The sequence below is a fragment of the Chlamydotis macqueenii genome, chromosome 3 (genome assembly GCF_036417535.1).
Source record: "Chlamydotis macqueenii isolate bChlMac1 chromosome 3, bChlMac1.mat, whole genome shotgun sequence".
Classification (NCBI taxonomy): Eukaryota; Metazoa; Chordata; class Aves; order Otidiformes; family Otididae; genus Chlamydotis; species Chlamydotis macqueenii.
The window spans coordinates 75558245-75585808 of NC_141558.1; the positions used below are offsets into that span (position 1 = coordinate 75558245).

The window sequence follows — 27564 nt, forward strand, 5'->3', positions numbered from 1 at the left end:
GGAGCAGAAATCAGATATGGCCAGGCATATTCTAGAGTTGGTCTGGACTGGGTCAGCCTGGCACTGCAGCCGGCTGTCAAGGGCATCCGGAAAGGTGCCACTTAGCACTGTGCAATTTGTCTGCTGCCTATATGCAATATTATTACCTGCTGATGGCAGTTTGGGAACTTTGGTCTCTATCAAGCAAGCCAAATTCTGATCCTTTTACTGCTTCACAGAGTTATTTCAAATTCCTCTGACACTACGCTCGATTCTTGTCAGCAGTCAGAAGCTGAGAGGTGAGCTTGCTTATTCGGAGCAGACTTGGATCTCATATTAGATGAGGGCCCCACCCCAAACCCTAATCTCTGATAAATTAACTTTTTAACGTTACATTACCGCTAGCATACAAGCCAAATGTCTACGCAGATACTTATGTTCCAACAGCCAAATGCAAACTCATTTTTTTCTTCTGATTTACAAGTATGTTATGTTTTACAGACATGAGTAACCCATGCGGGATATCCTTCCCACAGAGTAAAACCAATGTAAATTCACATGACTCAGGGATTTGTTTCAATGCTCATGTATAAACTCTCATTAGAAATGATTATGCTTGAAGATCAAAAGAAAAGTACACTCACTTGTATTAATGTTTAATGCATAATTCACATTGTTAGAACAAAAAACAAAACAGTTGGTGGTTGTTATGACAAATATTAAACATTGGCGCTACTAACCGATTCCCATAGAGGATCCTTCATTTCATTGCATTGGCTGTACCCGGAGATTTCCTCTCGCGCATGTTGTGCCATTGTTTCGGAGGTTTAAAGACACCGTCCACATTGGATGATTAATTCCCCTGTAATGGCAGGAGTGGGGGAGAGCCAGGGTACCCTACCACTGCAGGCGGCTCCAACACCCGGAGACCTCTGAGTGGAAGCAGAGTGTAAAATAACCTAATCCAATTATTTATACAAGTGGGATTTCAGATCAGGCACGGGCTCCTGTGTGGTCAAAACTCTCATTGCCTTCAATCTTAGTCTAGTTTGAGCCTTAATATCAAGAACAGACCCATGGTGAAAGTTGCCCAGCATGACAGAATTCAAGAACCTTGATGTTTATCTGTGTTTTACCTTCTTTATTCAATGCTTACTTTCTTGCCAGAAAGCTTCTTACTTAAACAAGCAGGTTTGGTGTGAGGTAGGAGTACATGAAATCCCTACATCCTCAAACAAGACCAGCACAGGAAAGCAACACCATGCTCACGATCACAAATTGGGCTTAGGAACGAGAATCCTATGTGTAGCATCATTGCCTGTTACACAGAGTAGCGGAGCTACTTCCATCTGTGTAAGGGAAGATCCCTGGGTAACCTCTGCCTTCCCACATAACAGTCTTTCACACAAAGTAGGTGGATTTTTTTTTTAATCTTCATAGCTTCTACTGGCTTTTCCCACGTCAGTGTTTAAAGGGTCAGCAATTCATACCACCTAGCCTAGCTTTTATATTTATGCTTCTTTAAAAAAATTCACCAGCTGAGCTCACACAATTTCTTTCTCGTCTAGTTTTTTTCTTCCCCTCCCCCCCCACAGCCCCCCAACAAATAACTTTGAGTTTAAAGTTTAGGAGTCTGAATTCATGTGAAAAAGTCACCTCTCTTCCCAGGGAGGTCTGTGGCACAGAATGAGACATAATTATATTTGACAGACTTTCTACTTGGCCCAAAGTAACAAAAAAATATTGTATGTTCTCATTATTATTTTGATAGCTCTCCTGTATGCCAGTAGTGATACAATATACCTGATTCAGAGTGGAGTAGCCTGAGTCTCACGTAGGTGCTTCCTGATTCTGATCTCTGTAAGTGAACTATAAATTAGCTCTCTATTCTTAAGCTGGCTCCTGAAGGCCCTCTTGTTCTGCAAACCCTCCTGTGCAAGTCCCAGAGGCTCCTCGTTCAGGAACTAATATTGTTGATTTAGAATGGGTGCTATTGCTTTGAATGGTATGCAGTCAGAGTACAAGTGGATCATGGGTGTTTAAGAGTAGAGAGCAGAGCTTTGGTTTTTGTTTTCCTTTTGTTTGTAACAACTTGTTCAAAATATTTACAATCGAAAAGCTGATATTTTCTTCAGTAGAGAACCTACTGGCCACTTTAAGGCAGTTGAGAATGTACTCAGTATATACTGGTTAGATTGTTTATTTTTAGTGGAGTGCACACAGCATTGCTATCCTGAAACTGATCATAAATACAGAGCTGTTGTGGGGGTTTTGTTGAGAAAGAAAAACCTGTAATGAATTAAATATGCTTCACGAGGAAAGAAGTAGGTCAAATGTTGGGCTAGATTAACCTCACATTATACAGAAAGACTAAATTCTGTTGTATTGACCTCTGGGACTTTGGACTTGTCTACACACAAATCTATTCCAAAATACTTATTAGGTACACTGCAGTAATTACGCTCAACTGAAACCATGTGTAGACAAATCTTGCGCCAGCATAAGAATTCGCTTTCTTGAATTATCTTAATCCACTTTGAAAGTGGATTAAGTGAAACCAAGAAACAACTCTGATCATTCCAGAATGAATAAGGTATCTGAACATAGTTCTCCTTTACATTCACATCTGACCTTATTCCAGTGTAATTTTCCAGGGCTGAGAGGCTCTTAGAATATATCTACATGGCAAATTAATGTGTTATTATAGACATACCAACCTTTCCTTTACTCTCACTGGCATGAGTAACAGCAGTAATGAAAGACAGCATCACAGAATCGTTTGGGTTGGAAGGGACCTTTGAAGGTCATCTAGTCCAACCCCTCTGCAAGGAGCAGGGACATCTCCAACCAGATCAGGTTGCTCAGAGCCCCATCCAACCTGACCTTGAATGTTTCCAGGGATGGGGCATCCACCACCTCTCTGGGCAACTTGTTCCATTGTTCCACTACCCTCATTGTAAAAACTTTTCCTGATGTCTAATCTGAATCTACCTCCTTCTACGGTAGCAGAGACTTCAGTACAGCCTATTAACTGGAGCAGTTGGTGGTGAACAGCCTCTGCTGAAATCCACCTCATGACATCCTCACTTCAGACACAACTCACGTTCCTTAGACTGATACTGGGGTTGGGAATTCCTCTCTGTATCTCCAGTGCGTACGCACACCAAAAATTGCATATGTGATAGGACTGTGCAGCTGAGCTAAATGGAAAACAGGTGAATTTAACTTCAGAGGTTAATCACATTGGAGAAGCAGCATGGCTCACACATTTTTAATATACGCACCTTTGACAACCAAATAAAGTGTCAGCTGTGAGACTGTGGAGGCCAAATTAAATATGCTGTAGACAAGCACAACTCAGTTGATTTCACTAGGGCTGTATTTGGCTCCATAGGTGAGATCTTGCTTATGTGACTAATACTTCTGTTCTGTTGCCTATCTGCTCATTTATTTTAATGAAATTAATACATTTTAATGTTCCTTTAAGTGCATTCCGCAAATAGCAATTTGATTAACTAGCTCACTTTTACAAGTGTAACAATCACAACTAAAAATCTCCCTCTTAGCTGAGGCATGGAATAATTGCAAGTAGCATCTTGGGTAGCTATGCCATACCCTTCATCCTTTTAAACAAATTCCCCACATCAATCAGAAGAGCCTTACTTGAAAATGAATGGCAAAATATAGACAACAATCAAGCTGTACACAGTGCTTTTCAAGTCTACCAAACGAAATTTATCAGTAATGTACTCTGCTGAGACAGTATACTTAAGACAGGCAAGACTTTAGTCTAAAAGTAGTTCAAAACAATTCCCAAACAGAAACATGAAACAAACTTGTCTTTCTAGCCAAGCCAGAAAGCATCTTGAGTAGCTTGAGTTAAAAAAAAAAAAAAAAAAAAAAAAAAAAAAAGCGCTTTCAATTTCAGGCTCCTTAAAATAATGCATGGACTGTACCATATTCTGAGAAGGATTTCTTTTTTTCCCCCAACTCTTTTTCCAGTTGCAAGAGACAATCTCACCATTTCAAACAAGGGTGCTGTTTGAGAGCACTGAGTCCAGCAACAGAGAAGGTGCACACTAACTTCTCCCTGACTTGTATCTCCCTATAAAATCTGGAATAGCAAAACCCGATTAGTAACAATATTAAGGATTTTTTTTTAATTATTTAAATGAGGAAAATGACAGTTTCAATGTTAGCATCAATTCTGAACAGAGGCAGTTGCAAAAAATAATTTAGTTTCAGCCCTGCTACGCGTGTCCCTTGGCGAACTCCACTGCGCTGGTTACATGCATACTGGGAATGTTGTAACTTATTATTAAAGCAGGTCGTGGGAAAGGCAGTGCTGAACAGGTAAACTTGACTTTGGGCGCTGCTGGGATGCTCTGTGGTCGCGGGGCAGGTGTCACGGTGCATCAGCACTCTGGGATGTTAACAGTGTGCGCGTAACATCTGATCTCTAGCTAAAGAGGCGCTTACATCTGCGCCGCTGTGGATCCTTTCTTTAAGTGAGGCCTAGTCCTGGAAATGCTTTTGCACGCCAGTTAAATCCAACATGCAAAAAGGTCCCCCGAATTCAGCGGGGCCGTTCAGGTAGACCTACAGGATTTGCCTTTTAAAAAGCACAAAAATCAAGGAAAGAAGATACAGGCAGCTTGCCAGCCCCTACCATGACCCGGAACACGGCTCGCAGCCTGCACGGTGGTCACGCCGGCTTCGGTGGTGACTGCAGGCCCAAGCTGGCTCTGTTTTAAGGTAAAACGCCCCGCTTTCAGAAGGGGGTGCTCCGCAGGCCCGGCAGCGGGGGCAGGGAGAGGTGGGTTAAGCCCCGCCGGGCTCTGCCCGACTCCCCCGCCCTGGCGCCGCCATTGTCCCCCGCCAAGCCCCAAACCACCGCCGCGCCTCCCCCGGCCCCGCAGCCCACGGGGAGCACGGCTGCGCCCCAAATTTCACCTGCTGCCACAGAAGTCTGTGCGGGGCCTCCCCACCCCCCCAAGCTTTCCCCTGCAGGGGCCTGGAGGAGATTGGGGGGGGGGGGGGGGCGGCGCCGGGCCTGCACGGCAGCAGCGATGCGGAGGCTAAACAGCCGGCAGCCCTACTCCTCTCGAATTCCGGCTGCTTTTTTTTAATTTTTTTTTTTTTGTGGTGTGTCCCACCCCCCTCACGCCCTCCCCCCCCCGCCGGCAAATGTCCTGCTGGCGGCCGGCGGCGTGTGCGTGCCCGTGTCCGTCCCCGCGTCCCCGGAGGGAGCTGTCCCGTCCGCCGCCGGAGGGCTCGGCCGCCCGCGTCCCGCCTGCCGGGGGCTGGCACCCCCTCCCCGGCCCACGATTTCGGCAGTTTGGTTTGATTTTTTTTTTTGGTTGCTTTTGTTTGTTTGGTTTGTTTTTTGTTTTTTTTGTTTTTTGTTTTTTGTTTTTTTTTCCAGGTGGGACTTGGCGGTGACCGGCGAGGCTCGCCTGGCACTGAATGTCACCCTGAAGGTAAAATGAAAGACAAAAAGATGAACGCATGCCCGCTCCCCCCGGCCGCGCCGCCGCCGCTTCCCCGCTCCCGCCGGCGAGCGGCCGCCACCATCGCGGGGCGGCAGCCCCCGCCGCGCCCCGGATTTCCTGTCCCGGCTTTTTATTATTTCGCTTAAAAAAAAAAAAAAAGGCAAAAAGAAATTAAAAAAAAAAAAAAAACACCACCCACCGCATGCAAAAAGGAAACGTGCACGTACCCGGTAACGAGCCCAGGAAAAACCCGGCCGCTTCCCCCTTCTCCTGCCAAGTTACCGTTGAGAACACAGGCAGGCGCCGTGACGTCCCGGGTCAGGCCGAGTGCGGACCGGCGCTACCAAGGCGGCAGGGAGGCCCGGGGCCGCCGCCGCAGCCGAGGCCGCGGGACCTGGGGCCGCCGCCGCCCGCTCGCCGCCTCCGCCCGCCCCGCCGAGCCGCGCCCGCCGCCGCCGCCGCCCCCCGCGCCCCGGGCCCCGCCGCCTCGGCGCCGCGCGGCCTGCAGCCCGCCGGCGGCTCCCCCCTCGCCGGCGGAGGTCGCGGGAGCCCAGTTAAAGGAGGCGTGTGTAAAGATTTTGCAATGTCCCTGCATGGTGTTGTAGACTTTCCTAGCAAAGAAACCGGCTTCGGCTTCTTTAAAATCCCCGACGACTCACCCGATTAACCTGCCTGCGGTTCTGAGCTGACCAGGTAAAGCGGGCCCCCCCCTCCCCACCCCGCACCCCTGCGAGCTGACATTGCAGCGGGGGCATGATTTTGCTCGGAGACGAGCCGCTGCCAGGAGCGCTCCCCCCCCCCATTCCACCTTCAGACCTTGCCAATTGCACTTGCTCAGAGTCATTCCCCCCCCCGCCCCCAAAAAAAAAAAAAAAAAAAACCCAGCTTCGTGAAAAGCCGCACAACAGCATCGGCCACCCGGGGTTTAGTGGTTCTCGTCTCTCGGACAATTACTGAAAATTTTTGGCTGGGGGAGGGGGGTGGGGGAGGAAGGGAGAATGATTTTTAATTATTTTTTTCTGCTGACAGATCCTACCCCAGCAGGTTTTGCCTGTATCCCCCCCCTCACCGCCTTGCCCAGGGTCAGGAGTGCCGGGGAAGTGAGGAGGCTTCAGCCAGCAAGAGTTTGGGGCCGGGGTCCCGGGGTGGCCCTGGCGCTTGCCAGCAGGGAAGGGGGACCGGACTCTCTCCCAAGTCGGTGCCGGGGAGCGTGTGTGATTGTCGCGACAGCTGCCCCTGTCGCCCTGCCTCCCCCGGGGTGCCCTTTCGGGACCCCCGAAGTGTCCCGGCTGCGGCGGGGCCCGGCGGGGAGAGGCCGCCGGGGTCGGGGTAGGGGGCCCATCCTCGCCCCCGTCGCTTTGCCGCCGCCCTCTCCTTCCTGAAACACTTCTGCCGGGGGTTGGCGGGAGCCCAGCAGGCCCGGAGGGAGCCCCCCAGGCCGGGCGGGGGGCGCGGCGGCTGCCGCCGCTGCCGGGTGTCCCCGCGTTGCCGTCCCCGGTTGGCGGGAGCGGCGGCGTGGCCCGGCCGGGCGGGACGGACCTGGCTCTGCTCGCACCCGGGGGGGTCGGGGTCCGCGGCCGGGGACGCGCACTGACAAGGGCAGCGGGGCCGAAATCCGGAGGGGCGAAGGGAAGCGCGGAAAGTCAGCCTCACTGGCTGCCCCTCCTCGGACCTCACCCTCCCAGCTCCGGCCAGGGCGGGAGGGTCAGAGAAACGGTTGCGTGCGGGAGTCTGAATGTGACCCGCCTGCGAGGACATTTTTTTTTCTCTTTTAAATTTTTTTTTTTATTATTATTTTTCTCCTGGGCATTAGTGCTGTGAAGGAGCGAGGGGTCTGGAGGTGTATTTTGAAGTGCTGCAGGGGAAGCGCTCCGAGTACTTGGTCTAGTTAATATGTTTCTCGTGATACCAGAGAAGAGAGGACTGCATTTAGGAGATGACTAAATGATGGGGGAGGCGAGTAAAAATGAGTAGAATATAAAGAAGAGGAAAAGGAAGGTGAATGGTAGTGTGGGAGGGCAGGCGCTGGGCAGCTTGGGTTTCTCTCCTGTAATCACCCCCAGCAGTATCCCCCCCCACCCCCCCATTCTGTCTTTCCTTGTCATACTATTGAGGAGACTCTAACAGCAAACATAACCCAACAGAAAACCAGATGACACCCCCTTCCCCGCTCCATCTTCAACCTATCTTCATTTGTGGCTGGGAGTGAAATCTGCATGCCCTTTGTATAAAACCCCCAAAGTTGTAAGCATTTATTGGCCACCCTGTCTCTGATACCAAGTGTAAAACTTGCCTGATAGGTTTTGGTGTTACTTCCCTGTTTTATTTCAGAGGACGAAATGTTCTGCTGTGGCATACCTACCGTCACTTTCAGAATGGGAGTAGTTTACAGTATAACCTACATTAGATTATACATGGTGCGTGCGTTGCATTTCCACTGAAAATAGCCAAAGACTTAGAATGACGAAGCGGCTCATGTGGCTGTGATCTTCCTTGTCTTGAGAGCATCAAGGTAGCTCTGGTTCTGCGAGCTGGGGAGGAGGAGGGGGGGAGTTGCGGTGTGAGGGGTTTCATGTCTGTGCGGGAAGCTGGCAGGTCTCCTTTTAGAGGACTTTACAGTTTAAAATGTGCCAGGGGCAGGAGAAGGTAAACATGACATTCAGTGTGCTCATTATCAAAATAAGGAAAACAAATCGATTGCATTAACTGTGTGTGCAGCATCACAGTTATTCCGCAGTATTTTGTCAGAAATTAAAAGGTTACCACTAGAGTACTATATTCCTATCTCCAGCCTGGCACCACTTATTGCTGCAATGGTATTTCAATATTAAGTGATCTTAGAGATATTTCATCTTTCATTTTGAATCCTGAGTTTGAATCAGCATTAGGATGTCAGGGCTGCGAGATAAGGTATAACAAACTAAGTAGACAGCTGAAGGGCTCCTGGTGAAGGTGTTGCTGAGAAGGATATCTCGGGCTGTTTGCAGTAACCTTGTTTACAGGGACGTTTCAATTGCAACCTGAATTTCAGCGAGAGGCTGCCTGGACTAATGCCTGCGCGTCTGAAACCCGTCACGAGCGTCTTTTGCGCTCTAAACCTCCTCTCTGCCTTCCCTCTCTGCATGGTCACAAAAACTTTGCTGGAAGGTTAGGATAATTTTCTGCTATGAAAATTAAGACTTTTTCCGAAGAGGAATGCTGCTCTTTGAACTCGTGTACATTAGCAACAAAGTATTCGTGAGGTTTGATTTTTTTTTTTTTTTTTTTTTGGTCCTCTGATGTATCAGGATCAGTAGTTACACCAGTCTTTTAAACGTCACTATACGGTTTTGATTTATTATATTTAAGTCTTGGTGGTTTCAAGTGTATTTTGCAGCACATGAGGTCAGTTCAAGTCAGAATGTGAAAAAATGCACATTATAACAAGGAACAGTTTTGTAGTGATCTGCTAATTTTTTGTTTTCTTTTCTGAAAGCTGTTCCAGGAAAATCACATGCATTTAGTGAGTGGGTGCTAAATGCCAGCAGCCACATTGATGAAGAAAAATGCTGTTGAAATACTTTGGAATAATAAATAGGATACGTAATGGTCAACCACAAGATAAAAATTTTACACAGTGTTTTTATGGCTCTAAATTGGCTGCATTGTAAACCAAGCTCACTACTCTATTAAGTCATCAGAGTTTTCAATTATTTAAGATTTCTAGTCAAGCTATCTAATATAGTCTTCATCGTGCATATCAGAAAATTATACACAAGGTTGTAATTCCTTCTTGTTGGTATGTGAGGGGTTTGTTGTGGAAGGGGGTTTAATTTTGACTTATCAGGACAAATACTACAAAGCATGCACACAGGAAAACGATATGGAAATAGCCCCAGTCCTACGAAATGGGGATAGTTACAGCAGTGAAATGTACCTAATACAATTTGAGATCCACTCACTAAGAAACCTTGACAGTATCTGCCTTGCAGGTAGCGTGCATTTGGAAATACTATATCTCCATTTAAATGCAGATCTTCAGTTTTCTCCAGGGGGCAGTTGGTGAATCTTTCAATTGAACCACCGGTACTAGAAAAACTAACTGAAGATTTACCCATGAACAAGAGACCCTTTCAAGTCTGCCTTTTTGAAATAATGATTATAAATTTTCCTAATATTGCAATTTTATATTGATTTTGAAGGCCTTTTCAAAACTCACAGGAAAGGAACGGTGTCTTTTACTCCAGGTAGGCCAATGTTTGCACGCTTGTTTAGCAGTCGTAAGAGAGATAACCATTACAAGCAAGTTCTTTGTTTTTACATGGGTGTTGTGTTTGCTTGTGAGTTTTGTCAACTGGACAGAGAAGTCTGGCTTTGATTTTGACCTAGATTCCTCCTGATTATTCCTATACAGCTAGTACCTGCTTATTTCCCACTGTGAAAATAGGAGCACAACTGTTGATGCTATCTAGCTGGGGCTGCATGGGCAATAGGCGTGCACATCCAGTAATCTCCCCCCCTCCTCCAAGGCTTCACTAGTGACGGATAAAATAGTGCTGCAGTCCAAAGAGGGTGCAAGCCAATATTTCCTCTCCTGTGAATTGTCGTTCTTTGAGGGTTGGAGTCAAAGGAAGACAGGAAAAAAAAAAAAAAAAAAAAGAAGAGTGGAACAAGTGAATTTATTTCTGTTGCCAGATTTGGCACACAAATTTTGCACACTTGCAGGGATCAACAAGGCTATGTTTTATTTGAAACAAGTCTCAGATCCAGCGTACTCCATATTCACTTTAAAAGAAGTGTCAGTCCTCAGAGAGGCCTGTCCCATTCAGTCCAGTTTTCTATATTGTTTGCCAGCTGCCTAGTCTGTGGTGTTACCCAAGGCACTAGAAGCCCACAAGATAGGGAGTGGGAGCTCCCTGTTTGGGGTGAAGGCAGCACAAGCTACCTAATGCAGAGGAGACAAAAGATCCTGACCTTTTTCTATGCTGGACGCCATGCGCTATGCACGTTCCCGGCCGCTCCGGTCTCCCCACCATGGACAACGGTGCTGCCCAGGGAAGCTGCCTTTGTCCCTGTGCCAGAGCCATGAATGAGGTTGTGGAGGTGTCATCCGTATTACGCTCACCTGTTAATGGCATATAACCCATCAGCCTCCATACCCTGGAGAAAACATGCACTTCAGCCTCTGCGCAGGGATCAGGCAGATCTGCGAAGTCCAGTCTTACATGCACCAGCATTTATGGCAGAGCTCCCATCCAGCTTAATTGATATTCCTATAAACATCTGCAGGCTTGTGTTTCTAGTGGAAGCTACAGCTAGGTGGACTGCTTAAATGAGTGTTTTGCATATTGAGGTTGAAAGGGAAGTTCAGCCTGATACATTAACTTATCATCTGTGTCATTCTTTTGACATCGCTTGGATTGCTACAAGCATATATGACGAGGAGATTAGGTGCAAGATCTTCACACAGGCATGCTTTTGTTAGCATGTTGATCAGTGGAGATGTTACTTCTCTGAAAACCTTGTTCTAAGTCAAGCCTAGGCAAGCACAAACCTGTGCATGCATATACAAGTTGAGCAGGGCCTTTCCTTTGTAATACGATTTTTTTTCCTTTAGTATCTGAGCAAGATCTCTTATTATAACTCAACCATTAGGGGAAAGAAAATGGAACTTTTCTGAAACAGCTTTTCTGTTGGGGAATCTAGTGGCAGTTGCTTTGAAGCATGTGTAATTGATTATCATACATTTATTTTAAAAAGGAGACATAACAAGGAATCTAACATGATGTTTTGGAATATATCTTCTCCCCACAATGTTCTTGAGGGAAATGTAAGGTTGCAGGCATCATTTCATGCCCTGTATGTTTTTGAACATAAATCAAAGAAATTGTTGGAGAGTTATAGATGTTCATAGCAACTGTAGCTATAATAAACACATGCAGTATATATTTTCCAAGCTATTTTGTATGGGTGAAAAGCTGAAGCTGGCATTTTGTACGAACAATTCAACTTAATCACTGAAATTTATTTCCTGGTTAGGGTGGATTACCAGTGTAGCATGAAGTTGTACACCTTGGTTTAAGTTCATCTGGTTATGAAGCCTTGGTTAAAATTGAGAGAGAATTTAAATTGGATCTAGACACTTTGAATGACTTATTCCGAACGCCAAATTTATTGTGATGCCTCTGTGGTGGTATATACATCTATATTATCACCTATATTGTTTTCAAAGTATGCTGGATACTTTAAAGAGCAAATGAAAGACAAGAATGGTACGAAAACCCAAACAATTTTAATTGTACACGTAGTACAAAAGGTGAGCACAGTAAATACAACAGGAAAGAGAATCCTGAACTATCAGGTACTGCAGAGCTGCTAATGGGAACAACAGCTAGCTTAGGCATACACATTTTTTTTGATGATTGTATTAGTTTTGGTTAAAGTTTCATCTTAATAGATGAAAAGGGAGAAGTGACTTTTATGGAGGAATTTCAGTGAGGAGAGTGTAGCCACTCTCGGTGCATGAGGATGAGGAAGGTACTCCGTACATTGAAAAGGATCCAAACGCGTTTAAATGCCAGGAAGAAAATCCAGTAGTCACAGTTAATAGGTAGATGAATAGACTGGGGAGATAGATGCAGCCAGGATCTGTGCAGAGATCACACAAGTCTAGATGAACACATTTTCAGACTTACTATTTAATCAAAATCCTAAGTGTCGGAGTAAAACAGGTGGGATATGTTTCTTGGAGTCTGTCCTTCCAGGTGCTTTCAAGTGTAGCTCTCATTACTCTCTGTGCTCCTATTGGGTTCAGAGATTGATAATTAAAGCTGATACTGCTTATTGAAAATTTTGAGACCAGCTAAAATGTGTGACTTTTGAAAGTGTCACTGTGCTTCTGCTGCACTTCTGTTCTATTGCAGGTACTTTCAATCATTCCTCTTTTATTACAGAAGCCAGAAATCTCTTTTTGAAAGAGAAAGCTAGTCTCTTATTACTTGACTCCTGGAAACAGAGTTTTAAAATATACAACAAATATCCTGAGATTGATGCTGAAACTGAGAATTTGCTCTGTTTTACTTGTTTGTAGTAGTAGCCTTAAATGACTTCCTCTTGATGATGTCTTTGAAGACCTGTATGAATTAAACAAGAAGCTTTCTAAATTGTTACAACTGGTGGACATCAGGAAAGCAGAGCATGGCCCATCTTGGGCATCAGTACTAGTTTAAACTTTAGAAGAGCAGGTGGTGGGGTTGGTTTCAAAGGACCACCCTTTCCACTGGGGACGAATGGAGGAAGGACAGAGACATAAAGCTTCTGACATTGCGTAAGCTCCAGGTTGGCATCCCCATCTTCATTTCTCACCTACATCTTGCTCCCCATCCTTTCCAAATGTTTTTTTTTTGCAGCCTCTCCTTAGTATCCAGGCTATTTTACCCCATTTTCTGAAGGTTGGAAAATGGACTTTGAATTGCTACTATGCTTTGTGCTGTATAGAACTCTGTGAAAACAAAATTCAATGAGAAAATCCGAAAGGAGAGAAAAGGGAGGACAGAGTGTCACAGGTTGAGGTATAGCTGGAAAGACTGGGAGGAGAAAGATTTGGTAGTTCCTGTGTGTCCCATGGTCAGGATCTGTTTATACTTTTACAAAAGAAGGGAGCTGAAGGAGCTGTGTCCCTGGATCCATATCAACCCAGCTGTGATGGGTCGGACATGATTATAGAGGAGAGGTAAGGAGAAGTGGAGTCTAACCCAGAGTGGATGTCCTCCAGCCTTGCCAAGTGCCAGTTGGGCTGTGTGGGGTAGGACTGCTGACTATGGTTGGATTACTGCTCTCATGCTGCATTCGGGAGTCTCAGCCTTTCTGTGCAAACACTTGGGTATTTAGAGGCTCTTGAGGAGGAAGCTTCATTCACTGAAATTCCTTCTTCCACAGGGATTTGCTTTTTGCTTGTCTTAAATTAGTGTCTTGAGTTCTACCTGACAAAAAGAGCTTGTTTTACTCTGTGCTGAATTTCTAACAGGAAAAAACCCTCTCCTGCCATATTACACCCAAAAGAGACCAGGTGGACAAGGGTTGAGAGGGAGGTATGCGGAGTCTGGGCAGCAGGCTGGGCACTGGAGCACGGAGAGCAGGCCGTCCGAGGTCACGGCCCTTCTTACAGCACAGCTGGGAGCTGGATGCGCAACCTCAGGTTTTAGTCCTTTACTTTTCTATGACATGCAATCCCCATCTCTCTCGCAGCTTGAGCAACAAAGGCACTGAAATTGTGCTTTTGCAATACGCGTTACGTGTGATACTGCCGGTTCAGGCACGGAGAGGTGAGGGGATATGTCGGAGGCTACACAGCCAGTCAGTGGCAGAGCCCAGCCTCGTGGCCGGGATTTTTATTCCCTGCCTTGCACTGGCTCTCCAGGGAGAAAAGCGAGATTAATCCTGCTGATGCCACCACACACTTTCATTTCTCTGGTGTCACATGGTCCAGGAGTGGACAGGATCCTTTTCCCAAAGGAGAGGGGCAAATTTGGGTGGAAATGCATGTTGAATCAGTATGGTTACCCTGCTATAAATAGTGCCTACCTTTTATAAAAATTATTTTTAGTGTTTTACTAGTCAGGTTTTGCTTGTTGTTACTTTTTTTTTAATTGAAGGGCGTGAGGACATGAACTATGTGTATCTCTGAAAATTGAGCCACAAACCCTTATACTTCTTTGTGCTCATGAGTAAGCACGCGCGCATGTGTGCAACGTGCGTACCCACACTCGGATGTTGTGTATGCATAGGATCTCAATTATTTTGCTGTTTGAATCATAGAACATGGTGTCTTGATGTACTGTCAGTTTTGGTTTCTGCCCTTTTGAATAAAGTTCAAAATATTAAAGAAATAACACGCAATATACTAGTAGCTAGAATAGTCATAGTGCCCAAGGGGAAAAGAGAGTGGTGAATAATCTGTCTTACAAATGCCCAGAAAAAAACTCCTGACTCTTCCTAACCAAACTCTGCAACGGTGCACTTTTAAAAGGGACTCTTCTAATTATTTTTTTTTTTTTTCTGAGGTTTGCTGGTTATCCTGGAGAGAGAAGTAGGTCCCTTTTGGAAAGCAGCGTGCAAGATCTATGGTCACACTCTGACTGCGTGTGGGGGGAATGTATGGTCCCAGTTATTCTTTGGAGAATCACCCTGGGCTAAATGGTGAAACAACTAAATCTGAATTAATTATTGGTGATTCTTTAACATCAAATGTGAGGATGTGTTCGGAGTATTGCTTCTCAGTTTAAGCGTTGAAACAGAGCTGGCAGATGTATTGTTTTAAAACGTTGTTTTTCTGGTCTTATTGGTTTACTTGGTCAGCAGTAAGAACTGCGGAAGTTCTGCCCATCCCTGGTTGGTTCTGGAGCTAAGGGGGGCCGTTACAGGTATTTGGAGTCACACTGGGACTTTGGTCAGAATATGAAACTTCGCCGAATTTGGGGTGTTGCGCTCCATGGCTTTAGTCCAATGGGGGCTGTGCTAAAAGGCTCTAGATAAGATATTAAATGAAAGAACCAGCCCCCTCCCACTCCCAAAATCTGTTGACTTGTACTCTGTATCAGGGAAAAAAAAGCGCTGAGAAGTGTGTGATTGATGCAAGGCAGGCTCGGGATGGATTTGGGATAAACAGGATGCCTATGGCACTTAATTTAGCAATTCTAAGGCAGAAAATGCTGTTGAGCGCAGCTAACAGCTTCTCATCTGCAAATGCCACAATCAAGACAAAGCAAAATATTTGGTGGTGAATTCTGCAGTTCAGAGTCGTGACACAGTCAAAAACCTCCTATTACAGCGAGGGAGGCTTCTGCTTGTGTCACGACTGCCTAGGACGCGGCATTTCAGAGTGGCGTTAATAAAAATAATACAGTAAAGAGACAGTTTCAGAAGTCCTGCAGGACATGCCGCAAACGCCGGCGATTCGGACTGGGTGAAGTTGTCAAAGGGTGCTCTGCTCTCCACAGCCTGGCAGTAGCTCCGCTGAAATGTGATGCCATTGGTTTTCAGCAAAGGTTTCTTTCTGCAGGGCTGCAAACAGAGATCGGCTGCTACTGTGTGTACACAACTAGGGAGCAAATCCAGCAGCACATTTAAGCAGCCTTTTTAACCCTGAGACTTTCCAAGATTTCTTTTTCATGCAGGAAGTTTCCTTTATTTTGTCAGCTGTAGCACTCTGCTCATGTAATGAGATCAGAGCCAGGATCACTGCTGCACAGTAGAAAGACTTCCCTGAGACATTTGTCCTTGAAACTGCACCAAACTCTTGGAAGAACCCAGAACCTGTAAGTATGTACGATATAGGCAACAATAGCACGGTGCAAAGCTGCAATCAACCATTATACAATATCCGATTAGCAGGGCAGGAGGGATTTTTTTTTTATTATTATTTTTTTTCCTTCGGATGTTCTGTTACGTTCATTTTCAATTTGTTCTAAGGAAACAAATCAATTCGGGCTTCTGATACAGTGACTTTGCAGTAGATGAGCTGCTAGTAATATGTTTGATTTAACTATTTGTTGCTCTCCTGCAGCTGGTGGGACAATTATTGTAGCCATCAAACTGTCGAGAACTTTTGTTCTGTTTTTGGGGCATTTTAAAGGATTTGGGGGTCCATCTTGCAAATAAGTTTTCTCTTTGTTTTTTGATTTTGGCAACCCTACCCTATGCCAAACTATAAATAACAGGGCAAACGGAATTAGCGCGTATTGTTCTTAGGTAGTAATAAAATATATTTGTTTACAGGCTTAATTTAGTCGTTAACAACGTTGCACTGTTTGGGGTGGTTTTTGTCTTAATTGAATTCTACTCAAGGCTGTCTATTTTGTGTTTTACTATCTTGTCTGTGTCTGTTTAAGTTACTTTGCCGGGACTGCAGTCTGGTTAAACCTGTATTTAAGCGCTATTTATATTCCAAGCACATTTGTGGTAAAATAAGTGTTTGAGATTTTTTTTTTTTTTAAGCCTTAACAGTATAGTTTTATTAGCAGTGAGCGCCAGAGAAGGCACAACATGGATGAATGTCAGACGTAGACCACATAACCTAAGTCTTCCGTGCGCTAGGTCCGATCCGAACGTGTCGTCTTTTGCGACTGCAACTAATAAAAGCCTTGAGCTCCATTTCGATAAATTTTTCATACACAACGCTACTTCTGTTTATCAGATTAATTTCTCCTAGGTTAGCTTGATTGATAGCTGGATTGTGGTTTCTTAAGAGCTTTCTCCATGAAACCCCACCGAAGACCTGCATTCCATTTAACCAGTGAATGTAAAAACTGGTAACCATGGATTCAGCAACCACTAACTGTCGAGAGCAATGACTTGTTGTAAACAATACAAATGAGCCAGGATAGCAGAAGCAACCAGACATGAAATGATTTTAATAGAAATTACGGTAAAGGTCATGTGATACTGTATCGGCTTGAATTCAGTGTTAAAGGGAAAGTATTTCAGTTTTTCAGGTTTGATTTAAATTGCACATCTCCACTGGCTTCGTGTTTGCATAAGACCCCCAGAAGGGAAAAGGAAACCGTTCCTTGGAAATGTCTCTGCTTAATTACATGTTGTGACTTAGGCCCCGATCCTGAAAATGTAGGAATAGCTCTTATCGGTGGGATTACTCGTGTACTTAAAATTTAGTATTTGTAACTGTTTGTAGGATGGAGGCCCTTCTAGGTAAGTTAGTAAGTTAATTATGAAAATATATTCTAAGGAAATAATAGGCTGTCACTGAAGATAAATAATGGAAATGCAAGTTTTGGTACTGCTGTGTTGTTCAGTTGGAGATTTTTGTTTGCTTGTTTCGCCAACGTGAAAACAACTGGCACTTATCCCTTCATTTTCAAATGTTACGACTTTCATTTCTCATCCACCATTCCTCAAATCCTCTTCCTAATTTATAGCCTCTCTTTTGGAGAACTGGTAAACCATCGTGTCAGCTATTATAATACAGCATGATGATAGGCACATGCAGATCGCATGAGCAGTCGTGTGTCCTATCTCAGGAATTTCCATCCCTACAAAATCTTTGCTGACTCCCAGCTGTCACATGGCTGTCACTCACAAATTCTAACCATAACCAAATCCGCCTCCCTGGGCATGCGCTCACCAGACCTCTCTACGCACATGTCGGCGCAGGCACAAATGTCCCCGCTGAAGGCACTTTCTCTGCGTAAATGGGTCTCTCCCCCAAGCCTGCCGCATTCCACTCATGTTTCTCCCTTAATTTGTTCCTGGGTGCTATTTCCCTGCTGTGCCTGCACTTTGTAAGGAGGAACCTGGGATGGGAATAGCAGTCAGTAAGAAAAGCAAACAAAAATAACTTTGTACGTTATTTAATATAACAATTCAAATCAGTGTGAATCTAAATTCACAACTTTCATGGCCCCCTAAACCTCTCAAAAAATTTTAACCCTTACTATTCTGTAGACAGCGCTGTCACCTTGCAGTACACTGACTTACTGTTTTCTGTATTTACTTGTTGTAGCATTTATATTATTTGGAAATATTAGATTATGAGAGTCCTAGACTGGAACTTTGGTTATTTCTATATTTCTAGGTCATCTCTGTATTTCACAGATGTCACATACATCTATGTTATTTTATCACTAATTATGATTTATATATTTTTCAACCGGAAGCATTTCAATCAATTTCTCATCAATCTGTTACAGCTGACCAGTCTCTGTCAAGCACAGGTTGCAACTAAAATGCATAGGTAGATACAGGACAAATTCTATTCTTCCAAGCTGCCTTGCCAGACGGAGGGGGCGATTGCTTGAGTGAGTCAGGAAGGTAAGATTTAGCGTTATACTTTTGAGAAGTAAAAGAAAAGCACTTAAACAGGAATATTTGAATTTAAAAAAAAAAAAAGCCAAACTGCAAAATATTTTCTTGCTTGTCTGCATCAGTGTTAAGACTGTATTGGGGTACTCCTTGTAAATAGACCTGTAAGCGTATTAAAAACTTACCAAAAGGGAGGAGGTGGCTGGAGAGAAAAGATACCACCTTGACTTTGCGTATGTATCCTGGAACGAATCCAGAACTGAAAGTAAAATGCAGCTGAAAGCATAGTGAGACTCAAGACCAATATCCAAGTAAATTGGAGAAACCCCACTGGCCTGCTTATCATGAGCTCATTATGAAGCATTAGTAATTCCTACACCCCTTGAAAACCAGGTGAGGGATGTTTGAATCGTGCCTGGTGGAGGAAACTAAGTTTCAATCTGGAGAGATAATGCAGTGTTCAGGAAGGAAGGAAGGAATGCACCGTGGTCCCATGGACTTCACTGGCATGGGACAGTGGCCAATTTTCCTTTGCTCAGAGTGTCTTTGGCATCTTTATGAGCTGTGACATATGTCCTTGTGTACTCTGCTGTATTTTGCATCAAATAGTGATTTTGTAATGCAAAACTTGCAGGTGTTAGTGAGTGAGAAGGCAGAACTTTTTGCCCATCTGCCAATAGGAAGAATTAGGAGGTAAGCCCCCTTGTTTCTCTCCCAGTTTATAAAATGCAGGTGCTGGTTGATGGGCAGGTGTGGGAGACTTAGACCAGAATTCTCATTTGAAGCTGGGCTTTGTGAAGATGTATTTGAATCTCCAAAATGGAGACGTCAGTGTTTTACCCATAGAGAAATCTCAGCATGTGCAATCAGGCAAATGTTGCAGTGCATACTTGGGGACGAGCAGAAATATTTACTGTTAAAATAATTAGTAATAATTAATGATATCTCCCTCATAAACACAGTAATATAGAATAATAACAAAAAGTTGTATTTTATGATTGTAATTCTAATCTACTACTTTTATGCAAAGACCACTTGTGTTAGATATTTTTTGTATATGAAAATATCATATTGGCAGTCTGTCAACTAAATGCAAGTGGTGTAAGTCTTGATGTGGAGGTTCCAGGTGTAGGGAATATAGGGTAAACTAGTATTCACATCTGCTCACGCTTTACTTCCTGACTGGGAGAGCCAACAGCACTGCAGGTAACTGAGAAATAAATCAGTAGCTTTTGTCAAGTGAACTGACTATCAGGAATTGGACAGAAACTATTTAATTTCATGGTGAACTAGTTGGTCACTGAATGACAGAATATTGTTCTTTGAATTATTAACTCTATGTAAGCATTACAGTGTTTTGTAAATTTCTGCTCCTTTCTAGTTTTACCTCTTAGCTGGTGTGGGTAAGTGAAGTTTTTCTGAGGACTCCTCTAGTCATTTTGTCTTTTGAACATTTTCAAATGTACTTCTTCCCATGGGCTATCGAAGACTCGTGATTTATGGGATATAATATTCTCCAGGTCAGCAAAACTGTCGTGGGGGCTAAAGACAGGACTGTGATCTGTATCAGCTGCATTAACTTTCCATTAACTTTCCATGACTAGAACGCGTCTTTGATTATTCTGCATTATTCCTTTGTACAAAATAAGGTCATTCTCAGTGTATTTTAGTTTTAACAGAACCAGACTGTCACTGACCATCAGCTTTTGCATGCATAGGCTCTCTTCTTCCTGGCAAGGCTTTAGGCCCAGATCCACAAAAGGATTAGATGCCTTAAGTGGGACTTAAGTGGGATTTAGGCATTGAAAGCCCAAACTGAGATCCTCAATATCCCCACTGAACTGCCACCTAACCTTAGAAGTTGCCTGACCTGTGTGAGTGCCTACGTTTTCAATATCCAGCTTTCCCACGTGGCCAGAGATCTGCTTTGGATGTTCTCAAGCACTTCCATCCTGACAGATGTGAGGATGAAGTTGAGCCTGTCTGCTCACATCTTTCCCCCCACATCCCGAAAGACTTCAGAAAGCATGAGCTCCTCTTGCAAAAGGGTGGCTTTCTGTGTGTGATGTATCTCGCTTTCTCCAGCTGTGTCCTTGAAAGGAAGGACTCTCCAGTAGGTTTCTTTCAGGAACAGCCTGGGCACCTTAAACAAGATACCAAAACTAAGAAATTTGAGTATCACTGCTTAGACACGTAGGTCCTAGAGAAGAAGTGGGACTTCAGGTATGTGTGGCCTTCGTTGTCTCCTACGGGCAGTATTGGACTATTCTCTGCTTGGTGATGGCCGCTCGTGAATTTGCTGGCACTGCACAAGATGGAGGGGTAACTAACAGGGCTGAGGGCTCCATCACACGGACAGAACACCTGAAAGCTGGGTACAGGGATGCAAAATTATTATTGCTTCAGGAGGTTTTCCTGGAGAATCCAGGCCCTGGTATTTTGTAACAGCAGTTTTGGGGGCAAGTATTTGATGGGGAAGAACTCTTTTCTGCAAGAAGTCACTTAGGGTTTCGCCTGGCTCTGTGATATATGGCGAATGTTTTGTATTTTAAAAGCCAGAGACACTGGGGTGTTCCATGTATGCACCCAGAAATAATAATAACTTTTTTTAGGGGTTCAGTCTCAAGAATTGCTGGAGCCGTGGCTGGATTGATAGCTGTCTCGCCCTGTGGAGGCCAAAGCAAATAATGTCTTGTTACTAGCTGAGTAAGTGGTCCTGTGCCATCACTTATTTCTCAGCTGTACTCATGACATTTTGTGTGTTCTCAACCATGTCTGTTGTTTGTTTAAATCCTGCTCAGTTCCTTGATTTATCAGTTTTCTGTAGACTTTTGCTCAAGTAGTCCCAAATGCTATCCTATTTCAAACAGATGCATCCTTATCGCAAATAGTCTTTCATCAATGACTTTAACTCTTTCACGTAACTCTGCATACGTTTACTTTGACCTTCTATTTTTTTTAAATATTGGATTTTTTATGGGGGGCAGTATTTAGGAAATCTGTTACAATTTCTCCTGAATCATTCCTGCTTTTTATGCAAAAGTTGTATAGGCATTTCCCTGCACCTTTTCTCCACATTAATAGATAAGATTATTTTTTTTTTACTTTTTTTTTTTTCCTTTCCTGAAATAGAGAACTTTTTCTCAAGGAATTCCTAGTTTTCTAATTTGTCAAAGATAGCTAGACTGCTTGCAACCTTAATATTATTTATTGCTGCTTTTGATTTACATACATGTGTACAATCTTGAAAACAACAATACAGAACGTAAAGTGTATTTATAGAGAGGTATAACCTAGAAACTATACAAGCACAAAGAAAAAAGATATACTCTTAGAAAATTTAGAAACTGCAATCATAAAAAGCCTATATATAGTGAATAAACTTAACATGTAATAACAAGTGCTCTGTGTGTTCCTTACAAAACCTAGTTGTGTTTATACTGAGGTAGCTAAAATTTGTAGGACTGTCTGTGCTTAATGACATCTTAACAGCTAAGAATATTATTCATGTGCTTTTTAAAACTGATACAAGGAGATCTGTTATTTTACTGGAAAGCATGTTATAAATTAACCTGTAACTTTCAATCTGCTAACTTTGTGTTTTCAGAATAGCATGCTTGAATTATTATACGTTTATTTTGGTATTTTAATACGTACAAACATCGGCTCCTTAGCACATCTTTGATAATTTCATTTGTACTTTCGAATTATTTGCCACATAATCTCACTGTGGCATTTCAAGGACAAACAGTTTAGTAAAATTTATTAGGGCTGGTCTTGCTGTTTTACCTCTTTTACTGCAGAAGATCTGCTCCTGGACTTCCACGAAGACACCGACATGTTATACAGTGATAAAACTGAGCACCAATTAGGTACAGCACAGTAAGGTGATACAGAGAAACCCAGTGCTGGCCAGTCGCAGGAGGGAGCTGGTATTGTGAGTGTTAAAATCATCATACATAATGAACGTATGACTATTGTATGGAACCAATTTTAGGTATAGGAAATTCAGCAAATATTGTGCCTTCGTGGCTGCCAGATCACTTGCGTGCTTGCTAAATCCTATATACAGTGCTTCCGTTTGCTGGGTTGCTCATTGAGCTTTTAATAGTCAACTTAATTTTAGTTAAGGTTCATTTTAGTAACTCTTGCAATTAGTGGAAAATATTGCCAGCATTCATCTGGTAAACCATATTACATACGAGATGCATGCGCACGGTATGCGCGGAGGTAAAAGATAACAGATCGATTCTGATGGATCCCATCGTGACTAGCTTTTAAGGGTAAATTACAGAACCTTTTAATTATTGGGGGTAACCTTGCAGAAAATTGAATCTTGAGTTTGCACATAGGAGGAAGTTTGGTCTCCCTTGCTCACCATCGCTTCCCAATACTGACAGCGGCTCTGTGCGCTGGGGTCCCTGGCTGCCTGTCAGGCTGCGGGCTTCGCATCAGCGCCGGTGACATATCACTTCTGAGGTGGGCTTAGAGCTGTCGTAAAAGCGAGAGGTCTTATTTTTGGGGCAAGCTTCTGAGCCTTGTCCCCTGCTTATTCGTTTTGTCTCTCTGTGAAAGCAGCTGAGGTACAGGAGGTAAGTCTGCTGCTTGACTCTTTTAAGGCATTTTTATGGGTTGTTTTATGCGCACGGGTAAAGGACTACAGGTGAGATTTTTTTTGCCCTTGTATAAAATGGAGATGTGATTTCAGCCAGCCCAATAGCGTCCTGCAATGTGAAATACTGGGGACAATAGCTGTAACTAAGGATTAACTTGGAAATAAAGGCAAAGGTACAACAACCAAATGCAGCAAAAGGGTGTTTTTTCTTTTTTTTTGCCAAGTGAATAGGTTAAAATGTATGTGTCTGGCTGACGTTGCTGGAAAATGAAGGCCCGTGTGTTCCCACCGGATGGATGCTACAAGGACAGTTAGAGCAGTGTCTTGTCCTCAGCGGTGCTCGTGTCCAAACTAGGATTTCTCAGATCCATAGATACCCAAAATGCAGGTGTGTTGACTAAATAAGTAGAAATTGTATAATAGAGGAGGCACAAGGGTATATGCTGTCTTTATCGTAATTGTGTCCCTTGCTCAGAAGTAAACAAAGGTTACTTCTGTGTGAAGTGAAATTCAGGAGCTCATGTGCCAGTCCAGTCCACTGGGCTGCAAGCCACTGTCTTGAAACTGTCTTGTGTGTGCAATGTCCTACCCCGGTTAGAAATACACTGGTTTAAGTAAAGGAAATAATATTTTTTTTTTGCCATAGAAACCTAATGTAGAAAAGGTGAGACCTGCAATAGGCCTCTGTCGAGTTGGGTGAAGAACAGGCAGCAGAGAACTCTGATTTACAGGAGGATGTAGGTAAGTGCGGATCTTTGCATATGAAATCATTCTCCAGCTGTATGGAAAAGCATACAGGATAAAGTCTTGGCTTCACTGAGATCAGTGAGAATCATTCTGTATACTCCTGCGGTGCTCTTCTCGCTGGTTGCAGAAAGCCCAGTGTAGACTTCAGGAGAATCCTCACCATCACATTAGGTTTGATCTTTATAGGAAAGGTATTATTGCTAGTAATATTACAGAATAAAAAAAATACTGCCAAAGACAGGGGTTTTAAAGCTTTCTATTTTATATTTTGACCCTGTTATTTTGAGTGGTACCAGCATAGAAATTGAAACCTCTGTGGGGTTTTTTGCAAATCAGGGCAAGAATGTTTGTTTGTTTGGTTTTTTTTTCCCCCTAATCGTAAGAGGCCTTGAAAAAGGAAAAACAGCAATACCTACCTACCTCATAGGAATATTTGTTTGTAAAGTATGTGAACTCCTTGACAGAAAGGAGCTGTAAGAAATGCCAGGCAGTTATTCCTCTGTGACACAAATCTGTATTTAGGCTTCTGTTAGTCTCCTTTATTTATATCAAAACCTTTGAATATAGTTTCCAAGATGCTCAGCTATCAGAAACGATGTGATAATGAGGACAGAGGATAGATCACGAGCCTGCAAATGTGCGTGAGGAGATGGTGAGCTTAACGTACCAGGTGAAAGAAACGTTAGTATAGCAACTGCATGAACACTTCAAAGCATGCACCTAGTTTGCTGCAGTAACTTAATTATCCCTGCTATAGATATGTTTGACAAACATATCTATAGCCCAGATACGGTTACTTCTCAGTGGGAAATAGCAGAAGGCTTCTGTTTGGTTGCCAGTTGACCAAATCCTTCCTTCTACTTCCTTGTGTTACTCTTTTCAAGGACTTTCCTTGCGTCTTTGCTCATTTGGTGAACAGAAGCTTACTCCTTTCTTTTTAATAGTGAGAAATATGGTGAGATGGGGAATGATGCTGCCTGATGAGATGGGTGTAAAAGGATTTTTAAACAAGTGATGAGGATTTAATCCTATTTTAATCAAATACTGCCTGAGCCAACCAAAAAAAAGCTTTTATCACTCATGCTGAGTCAGCCATATTCTGATGTGAACACTATTTCTCAGCAAGCATCTTGCATCTTCCGTGCAATACTACAGGGTGGTTTTGAGCATCCCAGTGTTGTTGACTTTCTCCACCAACAGTGTGATCTGAAACGTAAAGAGGCAGGATCACCCCAGCGCTTCCCAGAGCACAGAAATACAAGCTGGTGCCCTGTTCTTTGACACTAAAACATGGCCTGCTGTTGGCAAGCTGTGGGCTTTAATAGGCAAAGACCGTAGGGAACTTTTCAGCTTTTTAGTCTTTCTGCTTATGTTCGGTCTGTTACGCAGGGAGGTAGAGTTTTTAAACGTGGTCATTTTTAATTCCCGTCCCTGGAGTCTGGCTGACAGATTGGGAGTGTGGAGGATGGGAGTGGGCTGAAAAGACAAGCTGAAAACACAGGATGTATACATACATTAAAATGGAGCAAAACAAAAATAAATGAACTTAGGTGAACTCAGAGGGGACCTGGTTTAGGGCCACTCTAAACACCTGTTTTAATTGGCCTGTGGTGAAAATAATTAGCTTAAAAAGATGTTATTTATGTCTTCTTTGACCTGAGTTTACGTAAACTCACTCGTTGGGCAGCAGCCCTAACTGGAGAGAATGGAGATAAAATTTTGGTAGATTTTTTCCTTTTTGTTCTGAACAATACTGTTTTCACTGCAAACCTTAAAAACAATAGTTTTGACATGCGCTCTTTTTCATACACAGTTTATATTAGCTATCTCCCTTGTTCAGAAGCCTGTAGGCATCGATGTATGCTAAGTATCATTTGTTCAACAAAGACTTAAAAATCAGAAATGTGGTTTCATAGGTGTAAATCTGGAATGTTATCCACTGTCTTTTGAGGTGTTACTGTGGATTCACACTTTTGTAGCAAGAATCAAAACTTGTTTGTTGACAGAGTAGTTTTCTGATCTGAGAAGGCAGGTGAACATTGGGTGTGTTTTACGCTCTCCACATGTCTCACTGAAAGTAACACGCTGAGCTTTTCAAATTTTTATTTGTTCCGTGTTGGCCATTTGAATTTTGTTATGAAACCTTAATTCTGTGATAATTTCTGCAAGCTTGTTTCTTTTGGAGGAAAGCATTGACTTTTCCCTCTTTCTAGCAAACTCTTCATGGTTTTCTCTTTGTCTTTTCTATTGTAATTTTTTTTATTTTGTCTTGATGATTGTTAAACCTATTTTTTCCTTTATACATGGAAGAGACTAAAAGTTTTGAGAAGAGGCATTCATAGTTTGATTAGTGTCTGCTTTCCTGCTGTAACTGAGAGGAGGATTGCATCTTACATGAAGTATTACTTATACTTGTTGTAGTAGCTAGAGTAGCATACGTGCATTGTGAGCTATTATTTTTAAACACAGAGTATTTGAAACGAGGTATTAAAAGCAATCAGTGCATAGAAGCTAAGGAAAAACTATTCCTTTGGTGCATGTATGCATCTTTCCATGTCAGAAGTGTGTTCATGCCTGCAGGTAGTGATGTAGTCTAATGGAAAGAGCAAATGCCTGGAAGTCAGGGGGTGGGTGGCATTCTGGCTCTTCTCCAGTCTACACACTGTAGAATTTTTTTGAGATTTCTGGATGAAAAACATTGTAAAAGAGCTAAATGTTATTTAAACCTGCTTAATTAAACAGTAGGTTTTAGTCTGTATTACTTTCTGGTTTGTGTGTTACATGAATAGAGTGTGAAACTGCTAGGAGACTCTTTTGTTCTTGCACACTGGCTCTTTCCTTCAGCCTCTTTTTGTCTGGCTTTATCACATGTTGCTGTGTGGTAAAGCATACAGAAGCTACTGGTGCAGTAAGGAGGTGCATAAATAGCAAACCCGTTGAACTGTGAACACCAACTGGTTTTCTGAACGCCTCTGGAAGAGCGCTGATCCTCTCGGTGCGTTACTGCGATGAGATGACAGGTACTTGCTGTCCCATGATTGTCCATGTAGCAGGTACTTCTTCAGAGTCCTGCAATGTGCTCCCAATCCTGTTCTGCTGAAAGGCCACTCTGTCCTCCCTACACAGTGACAGGAGACTAACGGGTAGCTTCAAAGCCCCATTGATGACAGATCTGCATTTATGGCTTTAGTATATGTGCCACTTAAAAACGTAACCTCTAGGGCAGGACTTCAAACTGCCACTGTCACAGAAGGATCTTTCCTGCTGTGCAATGTCATGGCTGCAGCAGACCTCTCTTCTCCGCTGGACTACACGCAGAAGACCTGTATAGCAGTTCAAGCAGCATTTGCTGCCCAAATACTTGTTTTGCCCATTCCTCTGGGATGAGGGGCACAGGCTGGATTTCTCCATATTCCATATCGGTATGTGATAGCTCGCTTAGTACAAGAAATGTGCAGCGTAGCTGGAGAACCTTGCTCTCATAAAACCAGCTGTAACTGCAAGTAAAGATTTCTAAAAGCGGATCGCTAATCTGGAGAAATTGTATGTATTGTGTTAAAGGAAGTCTCAGAGCCACAAATAGATGGATGTTGGGAAGAGTAGTCTGGGGAATTGTCACTATACGCCTGCCCTGTGACCTTCACTAAGCATCTGCCGTTTGCCACTGTCCTGAACAAGCCTGTAAGTGTATGTGGCCCTTTGGTTTCACCTGCTGTGGCCGTTCTCCTAGGTGTAGCAGAACACAGATGACCGTGGATGTGTATGTGTGTGTTTGTGTGTGGATAGCTGAGTGGACATTCATTGGGGAATATATAGCAGTGGAGACATTAACTACATCTCTTCATAATCCCTTTTCTGACAGTTTCTCTTAGAGTTAGTTTTTTTTCTGTCAGCATATGAAAATGCTATTGACTACTTTGCACTTGAGAGTCAAGC

General features: G+C 43.4%; 1 protein-coding gene and 1 long non-coding RNA gene across 4 annotated transcripts in view; one reads left to right on the forward strand and one right to left on the reverse strand.

Moving 5' to 3' along the window:
- Positions 1–623: 623 nt before the first annotated feature.
- On the reverse strand, positions 624–5910 carry LOC147601315 (uncharacterized). 2 transcript variants are annotated; one of them, XR_015258028.1, is made up of 2 exons: positions 4649–5910; positions 624–4093 (listed from the first exon to the last, which is right to left on the reverse strand). It is a non-coding gene; the product is annotated as an uncharacterized LOC147601315 (long non-coding RNA). The 2 variants fall into 2 exon arrangements; XR_015258027.1 differs by having other exon boundaries at positions 4583–5910.
- Positions 5911–5938: 28 nt separating this feature from the next.
- The window catches only part of ESRRG (estrogen related receptor gamma), a 390646-nt gene continuing 369020 nt past the window's right edge, over positions 5939–27564 (forward strand). For both annotated transcript variants that reach the window (XM_086743706.1, XM_086743707.1), the window contains exon 1: positions 5939–6164. The gene's annotated coding sequence lies outside the window, so the exon portion shown is untranslated. The remainder of the gene's footprint in view (positions 6165–27564) is intronic.